At 35.6% G+C, this 18,104-nt stretch overlaps 1 protein-coding gene across 1 annotated transcript in view; it reads left to right on the forward strand.

Annotated features, from left to right (window-relative positions):
- Positions 1–18,104, forward strand: part of CPA6 (carboxypeptidase A6) — a 314,477-nt gene that overhangs the window by 149,616 nt on the left and 146,757 nt on the right. The gene's annotated exons all lie outside the window — the stretch shown is intronic.

Raw genomic sequence — 18,104 nt, forward strand, 5'->3', positions numbered from 1 at the left:
ATTATGCAAACATAACATTTGGTACACTGTCCGAAGAACTTGTAAGACAAAGTACCTATTGATCTTAGAGCTCTAAGGAAAGTTGTTGCAAATACCCAGAGTATTATCATGTTTTGGTTCTTCTCACTGTTTATAGAAAAGTATCACAAGAAAGAGTTAAGATCAGGCAGGAATTTACCAGTTTATAAGCAGAAGCAAATGAGAAATTGGGAGTATAAAAGGTCAGGAAAAAAAAAAAAACTACTTCTAGATTCTAAACACAAGAAAATAAGACCAAAAAAGGTTTTGAGCAAAAAAAGATCTGTTAAGATTTTCTCAGGGTTGCAAAGTGACTTAGATTACATTTCCACTCTAGTCTGGTCCCTAAATCACCACATGGCAGAAATCCATCTGCCCGCAAGGAACAACTGTCTCAGAAATGAAGAAAAACTATTGAGTTGGAGCCAGTCCACATTCTGGGTCTATTTGTTGACCAAGCTCTGTTACTTTAACGGAGCTGGTACCTCTAAGATTGACCCATCTCTTGAACTCCTAGCTATAAGCTCTGTGAACCCACTGAACAGCTTAGGAGTTTAAAATTTAAAACTAGCATAGCTTGAGAATTTATAAACATGTTCACTCTCTCAATAGATCTTAATTCAATACTGTATGTTGGGCATTGTGTGAATTAAACTCTGCCTTGGGGGTACAGCAGTGAATAGGAACTAGACCTAGAGACCAAATAGCTCAGAGATATTCATTAGGCCATCCAGAGGTGGGGGGGGGGGGAGAGAACGTGGTAGAAACTATACAGATTTATTTCAAATTTATCTCTTACACGTATTTAACTGTATAGCCAAACTTGCTTATCCACTATTCCCCAAAAATGTTCCATATGTCTCCATCTCTAAGCCTTGTTTATACAACATATGAATGTATTCCAAAATGTATATTAGGTGACTACCATGTGCTGGGCATTGTTCTAGATGCTGAGGGCTACAGCAATAAACAAAATCAACAATAATATCTGTACTCATGAAACCTATTCTAATGAATTGAGATAGGTTATACTCGTAATTTGTTTTGTTTTTGTTTTTGCCAATCATGGTCATAGTTGTAAAGTAGGGAAGAAAAATAAAGTAGGGAAGAAGGCTGGGGGGGGATATGAAATATACTTTTAAATAAAATGATCAGAGAAGACATCATTGAAAAGATGGTATTTGAGCAAAGGTTTGAAGGAGGTAAGGATGGGCTGTCAGTTCCCTACTTTTGATAACTCCGTTATCTACCTGTCAAAAGGGCCAGTCTCAGATGTTCACTCATCAGAAGTTTTTACCAACTGTCATACCTAGATGTGTTCGTTCTCCTTACTGAGCCTTTGAATAACTTTATTATTCTCTTGTATACTCTGTTCTTAAATTTTGGCTTTCTTAAACACATGTTCTCATTCACCCGTGAGTTTTAGGGAACCACAAACCAATTTGATAAGGATAACCCATGTTGAAAAACTTGTAGCGCTCTCTGCCATAACTCTGTACCACCCAACTTTTTGATATTAAAAATTGACATTTTCTCAACATCCTTTAACCCTTTCCAACCAAACTGCTGTGCTCACATACCCTTTCCACATAGTAATTCTGCCTTTCATGCTTCATACACAAGATACATTTTTTGAAGGTATATAGTACAATCTTAATCCAAAAGACGAAAAATGTTAATGATACCTATAACTGAGTCAAGGGGATAGGATGGTATAGAAACCAAAAGAGAGAGACTTGTGAGATAGTTTGGAGGAAAAAGAAAAGCAAAACCAAACAATTACAGAATTTAGGTTCAGTTGGATCCGAGGTTAGAAAAATAGCTTTAGAGATAACTTAACACTTAGGGATTCAAGTATGTACCTTGGTTATTCTCAAAAGGAGGGTGGAAGGAAAACTCTGATTTGCTTAGAATCTTGTTCAGATTACTGAATGTATACTACAACCCCAGGTTATCTTAAAGAGAAACTTAGTAAATACTGACTACAGATCTGAATGTTCCCATTACTCTTCAAAGAATCTCCTATTGTTTAAGATTTTTTAACAAAACTCCATGGGCATGCTTTAGAGACTTAGTTTCATTTGATATCCATTTAAAATGTATAGATCCATTCTTCCTTTTAGTAATATCCTTCTTTCCTTTTGAAACACCATAAACCTGAAAGAAGTATAATAAAATACAGAACTCTTTCATGAGTAAATGTTTGCAATTTAATAAGTTAAATGAATTTCTAAATTTTCTCCTCAAAGGATTTAAGAAGAATTGCTAAAATTAAAACAGTTTGGAACAAATTCTGCACCCATCTCAACATGGGAGGTTAAGAGTACATGCGTGTAATTGTAAGCTCAAAATTGACCCTCTATACTTGATTTGTAAACACTTCAAAAATGCAAGCCTCATATAGTTGAGGAGGATAATTCATAGCAACAAAACTATCCTTGTATCTAAAAGCATTTTGTATAAGGATAAAATGCACAAGGGTGCCTGGGTGATAGGCATCCAACTTTTGATTTTGGCTCAGGGCATGATATTGTTTGTGGGTTCAAGCTCTGCTCTGTCAGCACAGAGCTTGGTTGCCCCCTGTCTCTCTGTCCCTCCCTGATCTCTCTCTCTCTCAAAATAATGAAACCTTAAAAAAAAACAACACCTTTTTTTTAAAAAAGGATATGATGCACAAAACCCAGATCAAACCTCAAAAGTAGGAACTGCACTCTTGCCAGTATGGCTGCCCAAAGAGATCAATTCAGTTTCTCATTTGTAAGCAGAACGTTACCTTTTTTTTCTTTGTTAAGAAAGATGCAGAAAGCACAGGATTATAAAACTCTTATGTAACACTTTTCTATCAAGGGATTCCAAGCTCTTTATAAAATGTTAGTTTATTTAATTCTCACAGCTCCCAAGCAGGTAAAGAAATGACAAATGGTGTTTGTGATGAGCTTTATTTCATTTTCTGCTAAGAAATGAGTCACAGTTATTCTTGAAGCTGAAATGAAGCTACAATTTCCTAACACCTGACTGAGGTGATGTCCTGACCCCATTCCATTCCACTTCTGAGTTAAGCAGTTATGTTCCAATTTTGGTGTTATTTCTAACGTTTGGTGGTAAACTGTCGTCATCCATACCTTCACACAGAACTTGATAAAATGAGGAAAATGAAAGAAGCCTTTGAGTAGATAGCAGCTTTTGTTTCTATTTTAAAGGAAATGAATATTTAGGGTATTGGGTCTCAGTGCATCAGTGTTATTCTGCTAATGAGTAATTCCTTTTGTCTTTACATCTGTAGGGCTCAAATGGACTTCAAAAAAGTGGGATGTGTTTATTTTTGAATACCTAACACAATAAATGGATGTTCAGAATTCAAAGTGTTTAAACGATGTATAGTAAAAGTCTCCTTCCTGTTTCTCTCCTATAGTCACCATTCCCCTACAGAGGCCATCAGTGTTACCAGATTCCAATAGAAATAGTAGATACAAATCCAGGGAGGGAGGGAGGAAGGAAACACATAATAAATATATAGAGATAGACATTTCTCTTCCTTTTTTAAATTTTTTTGAAATGTCTGTTTTGAAAGAGCATGAATGGGGGAAGAGGAAGAGAGGGGATGAGGGAGTATCTCAAGCAGGCTCCATGCTGTCAACACAGAGCCTGAGGCAGGGGTTGATCCCATGGAACCATAAGATCATGACCTGAGTGAGCCAAAATCAAGTGTTGGACACTTAACTGAGCCACCCAGGCACCCCTCTTACTTTTTCCATAAGTTATAACAAACTGCCCACACTGTTCAACTACTTGCTTCCGTCACTTACAAAACACAAAATATCTGTTCTTTTTTTAATAGCTGCATAGAATTCTCTTGCACGGATATACTGGAATTTGGTTGTCTTCTAATATTAAGATTGCTTCCAATCTCACACTATTACATTGTTGGAATGAAGAACTTGATTGGAAAGTCATTTCAAATACATACATAGTACAAGTTCTCAGAAATGGAATTCCTGGGTCAAAGAGTATATGTACTTTGATTTATAGATATTTTTCAAATTGCCCTCCATCGAAACTTTATGAATTCCCACTCCTACCATAAATGTATAAGAATTCCTATTTCTCTATATCCTTGCCAGCATAGTATACAATAGTCATTCAAGTAACGAATTTTCTAATTTTTGTTGATACAAACTTGTTATACATAATTGACCTATAACATTACTTTCAGAAGTACATGATTTAATGTTTGTATATACTGCAAAATGATCACAATGTCTAGTTAACATGCATCACTGCACAGTTTTTTTCTCATGCAGTGAGAACTTTCAAGATCTATCTAAGCAACTTTCAAATATACAGTACAGAATCTGAGCAACATGCTGGAGCTTCTTATACTACGATTTGGTCACTTTTAGGAAAATCTAAATATAAAGCAAAAAGTAGAATACTATTTTAAATATGGTATTTAAAATATATATCCATAAAGTACTTGACAAAGTACGACATCTATTTCAGATAAAAGCTCTGAATGAGGTAGATTTAGAGGGAACATACCTCAACATAATAAAAGCCACATGTAAAAAAACACATAGCTAACATCATACTCAATGTGGAAAAACCCCTAAGGTCAGGAATAAGATAAGAGTGTCCACTCTCACTACTGTTCATCATAGTACTGGAAGTCCTAGCCATAGCAATAAGACAACAAAAAGAAAATGCATCCAAATTGGTAAGGAAGAAGTAAAACTTTGACTATTTGCAGCTGACATGACACTATATAGAGAACCCTAAAGATTCCACCAAAAAACTACTAGAACCAATTGATGAGTTCAGGAAAATTACAGGTTACAAAATCAATGTGCAGAAATCTGTTGCATTTCTACACGTTAGTAATGAAGCAGTAGAAAGAGAAATCAAGGAATCAAACCTATTTGCAACTACATCAAAAATAAGTTCTATAGGAATAAACCTAAACAAAGACATGAAAGACCTATACTCTGAAAATTATAAAACACGGATGACAGAAACTGAAGATGGTGCAAAGAGATGAGAAGGCATTCCATGATGGTGGATTGGAAGAACAAATTTTGTTCTAAATTTCTCTACTATCCAAAGCAATCTACACATTTAATGTAATCCCTATGAAAATACCAACAGCATTTTTCACAGAACTAGAAAAACCAAGAAAATTTATGTGGAACCACAAAAGACCCTAAATAGCCAAAGCAATCTTGGAAAAGAAAAGCAGTGCCAGAGGTATCACAATCTCAGATGTCAAGTTACATTACAAAGCTGTGGTCATCAAAACAGTATGGAATGGGCACAAAAACACACATCGAGCAATGGAACAGAATAGAGAGCTTAGAAACAATCATAATTATATGATCAATTGATTGTCAAGAAATATTGGGCCACTCTCTGACATCAGCTGTAGCAGCATTTTTCTAGGTATGGTTCCTGAGGCAAGAGAAATAAAAGCAAAAATACATTATTGGGATTACAATAAAATAAAAAATTTCTGCACAGCAAGGAAACAATCAACAAAGCTACAAGGCAACCTATGGAATGAGAGAAGATATTTGCAAATAGGTTGATAAAGGATTAATATCCAAAATGTATAAAGAACTTTACAACTAAGTAAGTGAAAAATGTATCCAATTAAAAAATGGGCAGATGACATGAACAGGCAGTTCTCCAAAGAAGACATCTCAGATGGCCAACAGAAACATGGAAAGATGCTCACCATCACCAGGGAAGCACAAATCAAAATTACAGTGAAATAATACCTCACAACTATCAGACTGGCTAAATATTAAAAACACAAGAAACAAGTGTTGGCAAGGATATGGAGAAAACAACTCTCATGCACTGTTGGGAATGCAAGCTGGTGCAGCCAGTGTGGAAAACAGTATAGAGCTTCCTCAAAAAGCTAACAATAGAACTACCCTATAATTCAGTAATCACACTACTACTGGGTATATTTCCAAAAAATACAAAAGCACTAATTCAAGTGGATACATACACCCCTGTGTTTATTGGAGCATTATTTACAATAGCCAAGTTATAGAAGAAGCCAATCAATAGATGAATGGATAAAGAAAATGTTGGGGAAGTGTTAAGATGGCAGAGAAGTAGGTGGACACTGGGCTTTCCTTATCCCTCAAATACAGCTGTATTGAGATCAGATCGTTTGGATGGAACACCCGGGAAATTGATCTGCATAGTGGCGGAAGGATCTGCACAGTTGGAGGGAGATAGTGTGGCAGGTGGAAGATGGGTAGAAGTGAATTTGGGGAGAGAAAAAACAGTGGTGCCATGGAGAGGAGAGAATGTTTTCCACAGAGAGACAAAAGGGAGTGAAAGAGAAGGGTTGAGAAAGTGTAGCATTGAGTTTACACAAGAGGAAAACCTCTCTGGACCATGAACTGGGGAGCAAGAAGTACTGAGTGTCACAGTTTGGGTTTTTCTCTCCCCCCACTATCCCCAAACAGCACCTGGAGCGCAAACTCTGAGGTTTTGAGAGTGCCCCACTTTCCCCAGAGTGGAGCTGTGGCACATGCTCTTGGGGTGGAGGGTGCTGGTTCTGGAGTACATAGCCTGTATTAGGGATCTCAGGGGTACATTGGGAGAGAAATTCCCCTTCCTGAAGTACTTCTGGAAGAGGGTATGTTACCTCCCCGAAGACAACACCCTTCAGGTACCAGCCAAAGACATTTCATCAGCAGGGGATAGAGGCGCATCCAGAAGGAATATAACCTTTGCTGCTTTTAGTGGTGCTACACCATAGAGTCCATGCACTGTGCAGGCATTGGACTGTTTTTCCAGGACAAGGGGTTTCAAACACAGTGTGGAGAGGCTCTACTCCAGAGGAGGAGAGCAAATCCACACACTGCCAGGTATTTTAAGACTTTGGGTTTTGAATTCCAGCTGTGCATCCAAGAAAAAACGCAGGAGAGTTGTGGCGCAGGCCAAGCTGACTGCCCTTGCCATTCTGTGAGGGCTGCCTGAATGTCAGGGGTTGGGGAGGAGATCCACCCTCCAGGGATGAGAGATTGGGGTGGTGCCATTTTCCCCCCAACACAATGGGACTTGAAAGAGCAAGAGCAACACAACAGTCCCCAGTAGAGGCAGGACCCACTTACACCAAACTCTGCCCGCTCGCCATGCCTGGCAACTACTTATTTATTGGGGCAAGACTAACTCTGAGCCAATGCAGCAGGCGTCTTCTCCAGAAGACCAATGCAGCCAACATCCACCATGCACCAAGTGCACTGAAAATTAAGTGCTTCAAAACAACACCAGCAGTTCATTCTTTCGTTCTTTTTTTTTTTTTTTTTGGAGTCAGGCTCATAGCTTTTTTTTTTTTTTTTTTTTAATTTCCTTTCTCTTTTGGATCAGTCTTTTTAATTTTCTTTTTATTTTTTTCCCCTTTCTTTTTCTTTGGAACCAGCATTGTAGTTTTTTTATTCTCTGTGGGGGGAGTGTTGTTTCCCTTTTCTTTTTTGGGTATCAGGCTTCCTCTCCCATTTTTTCCAGGCTTACTTCAACAAATCAAAGCACACCTAGTTAAAGGTCCAAGGACTCCCCCACTACAAGCAAGGAGGAGCTCTGCAGAGGCCTGACCAGTGGGAAAGAGCAGGCAAAACGCAACAGCAGAGTGCACACTGCATCCACCAGAAATACTTGCTGAAGCACCAGGCCCTGGACAGTGTATGACCCCCTTTTAATACAGTAGTACTGTTAGGTGCAGGAAACATAACAAGATTTTAAAACACCCAAAAGACAGAAACTTATCCAAAATGATAAGATGGAGGAATTCTCCCCAAAAGAAGGGTCAAGAGGAAATCACAACCAGGGACTTGCTCAAAACAGATATAGGGACTTGCTCAAAACAGATATAAGCAATATATCTGAACAAGAATTTAGAACAACAGTCATGAGACTACTAAGTGGACTTGAAAAAAATCATAGAAGACACCAGAGAAACCCTTGCTGTAAGATTAGACCTAAAAACTAGCCAGGCTGAAATTAAAACATGCTATGAGCGAGATGCAAACCGACTGGATACAGTCACAATGAGGATTGAAGAAGAAGAGGAGAGACTAGGTGACATAGAAGATAAAATTATGGTAAATAGGCTGAAAAACAGAGGGAAAGGAAATTATTAGATCACAAGGGGAGATTTAGAGAACTCCATGATTCCATAAAATGAAACAATATCCATGATAGGAGTCCCAGAAGAAGACCAAGAAAAAGGAGTAGGTTCATTTGAACAAATTATAGCTGACAACTTACCTTAATTAGGGAAGGAAACAGACATTCAAGGTCAAGAGGTACAGAGAACTCTCCTCAAAATCAACAAAATCAGCTCAACCCCATAACACATCACAATGAAACTTGTAAAATACAAGGATAAGGAGAGAGTTGTGAAAACATCTAGGGACAAAAGGTCCTTCCCCTACAAGGGTAGATTCATAAGCTTAGCAGCAGACCTGTCCACTGAAACTTGGCAGGCCAGAAGGGAGTGGCAAGAAATATTAAATCTGGTGAATGGGAAAAATATGCAGCCAAGAATTCTTTACCCAGAAAGGCTGTCATTCAGAATAGAAGGAGAGAGAGGTTCCCAGACAAAAACTAAAGGAGTTGGTGGCCACTAAACCAGCCATGCAAGAAATTTTAAGGGTGGCTCTCTGAGTGGAAGGAAAAAAGACCAAAGCAGCAAAGACTACAAGGAACCAGAGAACATCACCAGAAACACCAACTCTACAGGTAACACAATGGCACTAAATTCATATCTTTCAATAATCACTCAATGTAAATTGATTAAATTTTTCAATAAAAAGACATCAGGTATCAGAATGGACTTTAAAAAAGATCCATCTATATGCTGCCTACAAGAAACTCATTTTTTTAAGTTTATTTTAAGAAAGTGCAAGTGTGGGGGGTGGGGGGGGGAGAGAGAGAGAATCCCAAGCAGACTTGATGCTGTCACTGCAGAGCCCAGTGTGAGGTTTGAACCCACAAAACTGTGAGATCATGACCTGAGCCCAAACCAAGAGTTGAATGCTGAACCAACTGAGCCACCCAGGCACCCCAATACTCATTTTAGACCTAAAGACACATGCAGATTGAAAGTGAGGGGATGGAGAACTCTATAGCATTCTAATTGATGTTGAAGCTGGAGTAACCATACTTCTATTAGACAAACTAGATTTTAAAACAAAGACTAACAAAAGATGAAATGGGTCTATTCATCCAGAATATCTAACTACTGTAAATATTCCAACTTGGAAGCACCCAAATATATAAATCAATTACTAACATAAACTCGCTGATGATAATACCTAATGGTAGGGGACTATATAAGTTTTTTTTTTAATGTGGTATAGATACAGAAAGGAATATTATTCAGCCACTCAAAAAAGAATGAAATCTTGCCCTTTGCAATGACATGGATGGAACTAGGGACTATAATGCTAGTAAAATCAGTCACAGAAAGACAAATACCATATGATTTCACTGATTTTGAATTTAAGAAGTAAGCCAGCAAAGGAAAAAGAGAAAAGCCAAGAAACAGACTTAAAATTTTTTTTTTAATTTAAATTCAAGTTAACATACAGTGTAGTATTGGTTTCAGGAATAGAACCCAGTGATTCATCACTTACATACAACATCCAGTGCTCATCCCAACAAGTGCCTTCTTCAGTTTCCATCACCCACCCAGCCCATCCCAGCAACCACCAGCTTACTCTCTGTATTCAAGAGTCTCTTATGGTTTGCCTCCCTCTCTTTTTTTCTTATTTTTCCTTCCCATTATGTTTATCTGTTGTGTTTCTTAAATTCCACATATGAGTGAAATCATATATTTGTCTTTTTCTGTTTTGTTTTGATTAGCATAATAGCCATTTGCCACAATGTGGATGGAACTAGAGTGTATAATGCTAACAGAAACAGGCTTTTAACTATAGAGAAGAAACTGATGGTACAAAGGGAGGTGCATAGAGGGATGGGTGAAATAGGTGATGGTGAACAAGGAGTGCACTTCTGATGAGCAATCGGTGATGTATGGAATTGTTAAATCCCCATATATACCTGACACTACTATAACCGTTTATTAAATAACTATACTGGAATTAAAAGTTTAAAAATAGAAATATAGTAACTAAGGTATATATCCATATTTGGAGTAGGCATTTCAAAAATATGTATGGGTTGATGTTTGTAATATTAACAGTTGAACTACAGAGAAGTTCTGCTCAGTGAGAAATTCACTTTTATGTGATGTTTAAATGTATGTTACATATGCTAGCAGAGCCAGTCTACTACACGTTATTTATATAGCATTTGCAAAAGTGTGACTGAGACATCTGATATTCCAAATAAGGACTTGTACTTAACTATAAATTATGTCACAGATGTCTTGTAATAGTTCTTTCCATTTACATAAATTGCAGGAAATTCTCAAGATTGTATTACATACGTGTGTACACATGCTTCAGAGCCTCACTGTTCTCTGTAAAAAGTGGTGTTTGGCAAAGTTCTAAAGTATTAGACCTTGTTCAGTTAGGTAAAAAATATTTGATTGATACTGTAATATCATCAAAAGTTTAGTATTTATTTATGGCCTTTAAATTCTTTGTTCTTATAAGGTTCTTTGAGGAAACATTCTTTTTGGTTATATTAAATTAGAAAAATTTAACATGTCTAAATTGGTATTATTAGATGTTCATCTGGCGTAAACACTCCCTCTCCCTTATACTGTTATAATACCAAACATTATCTGATATTAGTTGCATTGGCAACTAAAAGAAAATGGTTCTTTGATGCTCTTAAGAAAAGTGTCCTTAGAAATATTGCCTTGTGTTATTACTAATTGGTTTCAGTTAGCCAGGGTTTGATAACTGTTGTGATAAAAATGTGATTAAGATACATAGTTTGTACTACCTCTCTGGGTCAGTCTGTTAAACCTATAGTTAAAAAATACTTTGCTCTTGACATAATATTTTATATAATAATATGATTGCGAATCGTAATTTCTAGCAGAATTTTGCAAGGGCACTTCTCTCTAGCCTAACATTTATCAATCATGAGAACCTCTGGAATATCATCATGGTGCTTTCAAGATTGCAAGTCGTTCAACATGGTAATGGTATCTGTCACTAGGTTCTATCAGTAAAATAAATATCCAAACATTTTCCACTTGAATTGGAGTGGTTTCACTTTTTGGAATGATTTTATTTAGGAGCAGATCAGCATTGGCTCATAAGTATTTAAATAGATTTTAATATTAAAACCAATTTATTAAAACCAGGGACAAGTATGATTGAAAACATAGTTTATTATATGCATAGATCCCAAGACCGTACACATTTTGCTACAGGGCAGTGGGGGTACACAGCGAATCCCTTGGGTCAGCATGGTGGAGATTTGGGAGGTACAATGGCAAATGCCTTTGTTCTGTTCTTGCAGAAGGTCAGGCAGGGTAAATCAATGTAGGGTTGGCTTGTTTGGATAATTTCAGCAGGCTCTGAGGCATAAAGTCTGTTCCTGGTTGCCTGATACCTGACTCTGGGGTAATTAGAACAAATGTAAAGTGCTGTAGAGTCGGAGAGCCCAATAAGGGAGACAACTGGGGGGGTGTAGACTCCAGATTAGTTGTTTTGTATCAGAAAACAACACACCCAGGAGCAGGACTTCTCCCAAGGAGGTGCAGCAACAAAGGAGGCAGGGCGGTCAAGACAAGGTGACTCAGGTGTATTATCATGTTGTCTAGAACAAGGTGTAACCAGCATATGCATGCAGAGCAGATGTTAAAGCATTGGCTTTACAGAAACTTGGTAAAAGCACCAAGTTTACAAAACATTGTTGATGCACTAATGTTTTAGCTACACACTACTAGCTCTTTGCTATGGCTATTTGGCTGCTGTAGCACTTACCAATTACTCTTGGTATTTTTACATATAATTATATACGTATATATAGTTATATGTATATGTAATACAAGAAATTGTATTTTAAAGTTCTTAGTCAAAGCCAAGTGGCACAAAATACACATGTTAAAATACCATATGGTTAATAAGAATTATAATAACAATTCAGATAAAAATTTTCAAGATTTTCACCAGATCTATAAACTGCAAAATATTATTTTTTAAAAATGGTATATAATACTTTATAATGGTTCTAGTACTTTAAAAGACGTACAAAAGAGATTACAATCTTTTCTACTTTTGCTTTTTCTTTATTGGTAATATAAATTACTCATACATATAATGTGTTAAATATAGTAAAGAACTTGTAAAGAGTAGCCCAAAACCTCTATTAGCAGGTAACTGAAAGAAAAATCAATTTATTTAGAAACAAATTATTTTTAATAAATAAAACAGGTATATGATCATTTTACAGTATTCAGTTGCTAATATTTTGTTGATTTTTGCATGTATGTTATCATGGCCTGTAATTTGTGCAGGCTCTTTGGTTTTGGTATCGAGGTAATGCTGGCCTCGTGAAGTGAATTTTGAAGTGTTCCATACTCATCTATTTTTTGGAATAGTTTGAGAAGAATAGATATTAATTGATCTTTAAATATTTGGTAGAAGTCACACGTGAAGCCATCTGGCCCTGGACTTTTTGTTTCTTGGAGGTTTGTTTTTTTTTTTTTTTTTTTTTATATATATGAAATTTATTGACAAATTCTTGGAGGTTTTTGATTGCTGGTTCTACCTCCTTTACTAGTAATTGTTCTGTTAAGATTTTTTTATTCATGATTCAGCTTTGATAGTTTATATATTTCTAGGAAGCTATCCATTTCTTCTAGGCTGTCCAATTTTATGGTGCATAACTATTCATGGTAGTCTTCTAGGATTCTTTGTATTTCTGTGGTATCAGTTGTAATATTTCCTCTTTCATTTCTGCTAACATCCACCTTTTCATATAAATACAATAAAAAAATTCTCCTTTTGATAACTCAAGATTTAGTCTCTTAAAAACTTGTTTATGTATCATACAACAATGTTACAATCATCATGCTGTACATATAACATCCCTAGTAATTATAAACAGAAGTTGTGTCTTTTGACTGCATACCTCCACAATTTCTTCTCCATGCCCCCACCTCTGGTAACCACAAATCTGATCTCTTTTTCTGTGAGTTTGGTTTTGTTTTCATATTTAGGTGACACATTACAGTATTTGTCTTTGACTTATTTTACTTAGCATAATGCCTTGGAGGTCCATCCATGTTACTGGAAATGGTAGAATTTCCTAGTTTTTATGGCTGACTAATATTCTCTTATGTAAATACATCACAATTCCTTTATTGATACATCAATAAACATTCAAGTTATTTCTATGTCTTAGCTACTGTAAATAATGCAGCTGTGACCATGTGGATGCAGATATCTTTTGAGGTTAGTGTTTTTGTTTCTTCTGGGTATATTCCCAGAGTGGAATTGCTGTATCACATGATAGTTCTATTTTTAATTTAAGTATATTCCATACTGTTTGCCATAATTGCTGTACCAATTTACAATCTCACCAACAGTGCACAAGGGTTCTCTTTATTCCCTATCCATTGCAGCATTTGGTGTCCCTTGTCTTTTTGATGGTAGCCATTCTAATAGGCATGAGGTGATAGCTCATTTTAGTTATAATTTGCATTTCCCTAATGACCAGTGATGTTGAGCATCTTTTCATGTACCTATTGGCCTTTCATATATCTTCCTTGGAGAAATGTCTATTCAGGTCCTTTGCCCATTTTTAATTGGGTTGTTTTTGTGCTACTGAGTGATACAAGTTCTTCATATATTTTGGATATAAACCCCTTATCAGATACGTGGTTTGGCAAATATTTTTTCCCATTTAATAAGTTTTCTTTTTCACTTTATTGATGGTTTTTTTTTTGTTTTTGGTGTGCAGAAACTTTTTAGTTTGATGTAGTCTCATTTGGTTTGTTTTGTTGTTGTTACTATGCTTTAGGTGTCATATCCAAAAACTCCTTACCAAGATTATGTCAAGGAACTGTGTTTCTATGTTTTCTTCTAGGAATTTCATGACTTCAGCCCTTACATTTAAGTCCTTAATCCATTTTGGATTAATTTTTGCAAGTGGTATAACATATTGGTCCAGTTTTATTCTTTGACATGTTCTACCCCAGCACCATTTATTAAAAAGACTATCTTTTCACCATTGAATATTCCTGACTACCCTGTTAAATATTGGTTGATTGTATATGCTTGGCTTTATTTCTGGGCCCTCAGTTTAGTTTCATTGGTCTCTTTGTTTATGACAGTACTATACTGTTGTAATGACTACACCTTTATAGTATAGCTTGAAATAAGGAAGAGTGATGCCTCCTGCTTTGTTCTTTCTCAATATTTCTTTGGCTCCTCAGAGTCTTGTTCCATATAAATTTTAAGAGTGTTTTTCTACTTTTGTAAAAAAATTCTATTGGAATCCTGGTACAAATTGCATCGAATCTATAGATGGCTTTGGTAGTATTGACATTTTAACAATGTAAGCTATTCTAACCCATTAAGATGTTGTACCTTTCTGTTTGTGTCATCTTTGATTTCTTTAAATGTATTCCTAAGTATTTTGCTTTTTCAATGCTATTATGAGATTAATTTCTTTCATTTTCAGAAAAAAATATTAGTATACAGAAATGCTGCTGATTTTTGTATGTTAATTTTGTATCCTGCAACTTTACTGGATTGATTCAATCTAACATTTTGTTGTTGTTGAGTCAGAATTTTGTCTGTATGAAATCATATGTTTGCAAATAGAGACAATTTTACTTCTTCATTTCCAATTGATACCTCTTATTTCTTTTTCTTGCCTGATTGCTCTAGCTAGGATTTGCAGTATTTTGTTGAATAAGAGTAGTGAGAAAGAACATCCAGTCTTGTTCCTGATCTCAGGAACAAGAACGTTTTCAACATTTCATCATTAAGTATGATGTTAACTGTGGGCTTGTCATATATGGCCTTTATTTTGTTGAGATAGGTTCCTTCTATGCCGAATTTGAGTTTTGATCATGAATAAATGCTGAATTTTGTCAAATGCTTTTTCTGCATCTGAGATTATCATGTGATTCTTGTCTCTCTATTAATGTGATGTATCACATTGATTGATTTGCGTATGTTGAAACATTCTTATTTCCTGGGGATAAATGCCTCAATTGTGGTGTATGATATTTTTAATGGGCTGCTGATTTCAGTGCGCTAGTATTGAGAATTCTTGCATCAAATTCTCAGGGATATTTACCTGGAGTTTTCTTTTCTAATAGTATCCCTTTCTGGTTTTGGTATCAGGACAATGCTGGCCCTATAAAATAAGTTTGGGAATGTTACTTCTTCTCTGACTTTTTTGGAAGAATTTGAGATGAATTGGTGTTAATTGTTCTTTAAATGTTTAGTAAATTCACCAGTGAAGCCATAAGTCCTGGGCTTTTATTTGTTGTGAGATTTTTGATTAATAATTCAATCTTCTTATTAGTAATGGTCTTTCAGATTTTCTATTTCTATTTTGTCCTGAGTCAGTCTACATAAGTTGTATGTTTTTAGGAATTTTCCCTTTTTTTCTATGTTGTCCAGTTTATTGGTATACAGTTATTCATAGTAGCCTCGTGATCCTTTGAATTTCTGTGGTGTGAGTTTCAATGTCTCCTCTTTCATTATTTTGCTGATTGGCATTTTCTCTTTTTTTCCAAGGTTACTTTTGCTAAGGATTTGTCAACTTTGTTTATCTTTTTAAAAAATCAACTATTTTTCTTATTTCCTTTCTTCTGCTAATTTTGGGCTCATTTTTTCTTCTCTTTCTAGTTTCTTAAGATTCATAGTTAAGTTGTTTATTTGAAATGTTTCTTCTTAATGTAGGCATTTCTTGCTATGAACTTTCCTCAGAACTTGCTACATCCAACAAATTCTCATGTGTTTTTCTATTTTCAGTTTTCTCAAACCCTATTTCTTTTTTGATCCACTGGTTGTTCAGGAGAGTGTTGTTTAATTTCCATGTATTTATGAATTTTCCAGTTTTCATCTGGTTACTGATTCCTAGTTTCATGCCATTGTGGTCAGAGAAGATACTTGGTATGATTTAAATTTCATGAATTTGGTAAAACAAACAATCCATGTGAGCTGAGAAGAATGTGTATTCTGCTGTTATAGAATGTTCTGTATATGTCTATAGATCCATTTGGTATATAGAGTTATTCAAATCCACTGTTTCTGTGCTGATTTTATATCCGGATGATCTATGCTTTGTTGAGAGGGGGGCATTAACTATTATTGCATTATGCTTATTTATCCTTTTAACTCTGTTAGTGTTTGCTTTATTTAAGTGCGCTGATATTGGGCACATAAGTATTTATAATTGTTATATCTTTTTGATGTATTGATCCTTTATCATTATACAATGACTTTCTTTGTCTCCTTTAAACATTTTTTTAATGTTTTTTGAGAGAGAGTGAATGCAGGAGAGGGGTAGAGAGAGACAGAAGATCAGAGCCCCTATGCAGGGCTAGAACTCTTGACCTGAGCCAAGACCTGAGCCAAAGTCAGATGCTTAACCTAGTGAGCCACCCCGGTGCCCCCTTTTAAACATTTTTAAAGTCTAATGTGAGTGTAGCTACCTCTGCTTTTTTTTTTTAGTTACTATTTGCTTAATTTTTTTTTCCATCTGGTTAGTCTCAGGCTACGTTTGTATTTAAGGTTAAAGTGAGTCTATAGGTGGCATATTGTTGGATTTTGTTTTTATTCATGCAGAAATGATCTTTTTAATTGAAAACTTTATTCACATTTAAAGTATTTTTTTCTTGATTTGCATTGATAGGTAAGGACTTACTGTTAACATTTTGTTAATTGTTTTGTTGTTTGTAGATTTGCCGTTACTTGTTTCTTGTCCTGTATTTTTTTGTTCTGGTGTCTTCTCATATCAGAATGCTTTGACTTCTTTGTCATGTTTGTGTATTACTACAGGATTTTTCATTATAGATAACAACTTAACTTTGATAGAATTTGTAAATCATACAATTGTAATCCACCTCTACCTAACATTTGAGGTTATTGCTCTTTCACTTACATGCTTTTATTTATTCATTTGTTTCTTTGCAATTCTGGTATAATTAAAGTGAAGTATTAGTTTCAGATGTACAGTAGTGATTCAACAGTTTCATACGTTCCTCAGTGCTCATCATAATAAGTGGACTTTTAATGAAATATGGCCTTTTGTAGCAACGTGGATGGAACTGGAGAGTGTTATGCTAAGTGAAATAGATCATACAGAGAAAAACAGATAGATTTGTTTTCACTCTTATGTGGATAAGAGTGAAACTTAACAGAAGACCATGCGGGAGCGGAAGGAAAAAAAAAAAAAAGGGAAAGAGCCAAACCATAAGAGACTCTGAAAAACTGAGAATAAACTGAGGGTTGATGGGGGGTGGGAGAGAGAGGAGGGTGAGTGATGGGCATTGAGGAGGGCACCTGCTGGGATGAGAACTGGATGTTGTATGGAAACCAATTTGACAATAAATTTCATATTTAAAAAAATAAGTAAAAAAAAAACTTAATTGAATAAAATAATAAGTGGACTTTTAATGCCCTTCAACTATTTAAGCCATCCCTTCACCCACCATTCCACTGGTAACTACCACTTTGTTCTCTAGAGTTTTTTGTCTATTTGTTTTCCTTGTTGATGTGTTTTGTATCTTAAATTCCACATATGAGTGAAATAATATGGTATTTGTCTTTCTCTGAGTGGCTTATTTCACTTGACACTATATGGATGCACCTCTTGCTGCAGATGGCCAGATTTCATTTTTTTTATGGCTCAGTAATATTCCATTGTGTGTGCTATTCTTTATCCATTCATCTATCAATGGACACATGGGTTGCTTACATAATTTGGCTATTGTAAATAATGCTGCAATAAACATAGAGGTGCATATATTTAGAACAGAACAATAAAACCAGGAGCTGGTTCTTTGAAAAGGTCAATAAAATTGATAAACCCTTAGCCATACTCATCAAAAAGAGAGGACTCAAATACACAAAGTTACAAGTGAAAGAGGAGAAATTACAATGACATCACAGAAATATGAAGGA

Source organism: Lynx canadensis, chromosome F2 (genome assembly GCF_007474595.2).
Source record: "Lynx canadensis isolate LIC74 chromosome F2, mLynCan4.pri.v2, whole genome shotgun sequence".
NCBI classification, from domain to species: Eukaryota; Metazoa; Chordata; class Mammalia; order Carnivora; family Felidae; genus Lynx; species Lynx canadensis.